This window comes from Callorhinus ursinus, unplaced genomic scaffold (assembly GCF_003265705.2).
Source record: "Callorhinus ursinus isolate GAN/ISIS: 27379988/994484 unplaced genomic scaffold, GSC_fseal_2.0 scaffold9, whole genome shotgun sequence".
NCBI lineage: Eukaryota > Metazoa > Chordata > Mammalia > Carnivora > Otariidae > Callorhinus > Callorhinus ursinus.
The window spans coordinates 49,101,814-49,105,176 of NW_027397071.1; the positions used below are offsets into that span (position 1 = coordinate 49,101,814).

Sequence of the window (3,363 nt, forward strand, 5' to 3'; positions counted from 1 at the left end):
GTTTGAAATTCAAATTCTGCCAAGTAAGAAGAGTTTGATAAATATCTTAGACTTTTCACTAAAACCTCAGAAAAGCCTCACCTTATGAGTAAGCTTAGGACTAAGGGCTCCAATCTAGAATTAAAAGCCAAATGGAAATAAACCCACTATAACAAAACCTAAAACAAGCTTCCATTTAACATTAATAGAATACAGACTGTGGTTATCAGAAACAGGGGGTGGGAGGAGAAAAAAAGTGGAGGAACATTGGGTGGTCAAAAGGTACAAATTTCTAGTTATAATGTAAATAAGTACTAGGGATGTAATGTACAACATGATGACTACAGGTAACACTGCTATATGATATATAGGAAAGTTGTCAAGAGAATAAATCGTAAAATTTCTCATCACAAGGAAAAATGTTTTCTTTTCTTCTTTCTTTTTTGAATATTGTTTCTATATAAGATGATGGAGGTTAGCTGAACCTATTGTGATAATCATTTTACAATTTATGTAAGTAACACTATCATGCTATACATCTTAAACTTACATAGTCTACCAATTATTTCTCAATAAAACTGGAAAACATAAGATTGATGCGCCAATAGCTTAGCTGTCTGTTAGTACAAACTCAACTTTCTTTAGAGGGAGGATATAAAAATATATTATCTCTATAATGTATCGTCCACAATATCCAGGATAAAATATTACTAGACATTTGGAGAATTAGTCAAAGAGAAAACATAGTCAAGAAAAGCAAGCTCACAGATGACCCTTATGTTGGCATTGAGACAGGACTTTTATTTTTTTATTGTTATTATTTTTTTATATATTTTTAAGATTATTTATTTATTTATTTGGCAGCGAGAGAGAGAGACAAGCAAGGGGAGGGGCAGGCAGAGGGAGAAGCAGGCTCCCCACTGAGCAAGGAGCCTGATGTGGGACTCGATCCCAGGGCCCTGGGATCATGACCTGAGCCGAAGGCAGACACTTAACTGACTGAACCAACCAGGTGTCCCGAGACAGGACTTTTAAAACAGCTATTATAAATATGTTAAAGGACTAAAAATAAGAGATGAACAAAATGGGTAAACAGGGAATCCCAGAAGAGAAATGGGAACTCTAAAATAATCAACTTGAGATTCTAGAGCTGAAACATACAATATCAAAAAAGAAAAATTTACTGGATAGATTTTAAAAGATTAGACACTGTAGAAAAAAAGAACAGTCAGTTTCAAGACAACCCTCATTACCTCAGAATGTGACCTTATTTGGAAACAGGATCATTGCAGATGTAATTAGGTAATGTGGTGAATCACAGTATGGACCCCTAATCCAACACAACAGTGTCCTTAAAAGAAGATGGCAATTGAAGACAGAGATACAAGGAGAAAGTCATGTAAAGATGGAAGCAGAGATTAGAGTGATAGAAGCCAAGGAACATCTGGGGTTATCAGTAGCTGTAAAAGAAAAAAGGATCTTCTCCTAAAGACTTTAGAGGGATCTTGGCCTTCCTAATATCTTGATTTTGGACTTCTAGCCCCCAGAACTGTGAGACAATAGAATTCGGTTGTTTTAAGACACCCAGTTTGTGATACTTTGTTGTGGCCACCCTAGGAAATGTGTACAGGTATAAAGCAAATAGAATTTCCATATATTTCTTATTAAGTTAAACATACACTCACTATATGACTCAGTAATTCTGCTCTTAAGTATATATCCAAGGAAAATGAGACTGTATTTCCACAAGAAAACTTGTATATGAATGTCCATAGCAACTTTAGTTATAGTAATCACAAGCCAACATAAATAGAATGTCCATCAACAGGAGATTGGAGAGACAATATGGTATATTCATGATACTGAACTCTACTCAGAAATAAAAATGAATGAACTCATAACTGTAATAATATGGATGAGTCTCAAAAACATTACGCTGAGTAAAAGAGGCCAGACACAGTATTGAACACATTGTATAATTCCATTTATCTGAAAATCAGAAAAAGCAAAACTAAGTTATGATAGAAATCGGAATAATGTTTCCTTCTGTAGGTTTACATCTAAATGGTCATGAAGAATATTCTGATGTAATGGAAAGAGTCTACGTCATGACTGGGGTGTTGATTATGGGGATGTATACATTTATCAAAACTTACTAACTCTCTTTTCCACCTGCTCCCTCCCTCACCCCAAGTGCCATTCTGGCAGCAGGGTGCTCATTCAGAGCTCCAGGTCCTGCTAAGCTAGAGCCTCCATTGCCTCTCTCCAGCCACCATCATGATATCAACCAGAACCTCATTAACAATGATGAGATATTCTCCAAGATAAGGGGTGGCCCATGGGTTATGCCCAGAGGTGGAGAAGATGGTCAGTAGGACAGAGGGTAACACTGATGACTCACTAAGTGGTGGAAATGCCTCCACTGAAGGCCCCAAGGGTGAAGGGCGTGAAAGCACAGTCATCACCGATGTTGATATTGTCACGAACCATCACTTGCAGGAAACCAGCTTCACAAAAGAAGCCTACAAGAAGTACATCAAAGATGACATGAAACTAATCAAAGGCAAACTTGAAGCACTGAGGCCAGAAAGAAGAAAACCTTTTATGACAGGGCTGCAGAACAAATCAAGCATATCTTTGCTCATTTCAAAAACTACATGTTCTTTATTGGTGAAAACATGAATCCAGATGGAATTGGATTCCAGATGGTTGTTCTGCTGGACTACTGTGAGGGTGGTGGGACCCCAAATATGATTTTATTTAAGGATGGTTTAGAAATGGAAAACTGTTAACAAACTTGGCTATGACTTTGGATGTATTACCTGTTGCCATAACCGGCTGCTGCTCTTCACCCATGCAATACCTGGACCAAGACCAGACGACACCTGCCATCTTGAGCTCTTCATTAATTTTGACCTTGATTTACTTGGAGTGGAGGCATTGTTTTTAAGAAAAAAAAAATCATGTCGTATAGGTTGTCTAAAAATAAAATGCCTTGCAACTCATTTGAGAGAATGCTCTTCGTTTAATACATATTTAAATCCATCCTGTGTTGAGTCCTGGAGAAGCAAGAACCTGGTTGTGGACTACTGCTAGAAAGCAGAAGACTGCAGATAACTTCTATGGTGAAAACTACTTCTGGGACTGGAACCTAAAATACAAGATCCAAAAATCTTCATTCTGAGTTCAGGTAAAGTGAAAGGCCATGCTCATAGCTGTGCCAACATTTGAAGTGGATTCCTTACACATTTCATCACTGAAATCACAAGTGGAAGTAGTTAACTCTGGAAGAAATTACCAAAAGAATAAAAAGAGATTAACACAGTTGGAAGCAAACGCAACAACAAAACAATTTACCTAACTCTACACTTAAGATCCTTGTAT

The 3,363-nt window shown here is 37.2% G+C and overlaps 1 pseudogene; it reads left to right on the top strand.

Moving 5' to 3' along the window:
* Window positions 1-2,317: 2,317 nt before the first annotated feature.
* Window positions 2,318-2,771, top strand: LOC112824063 (translationally-controlled tumor protein-like; annotated as a pseudogene).
* The last annotated feature ends 592 nt before the right edge of the window (window positions 2,772-3,363 follow it).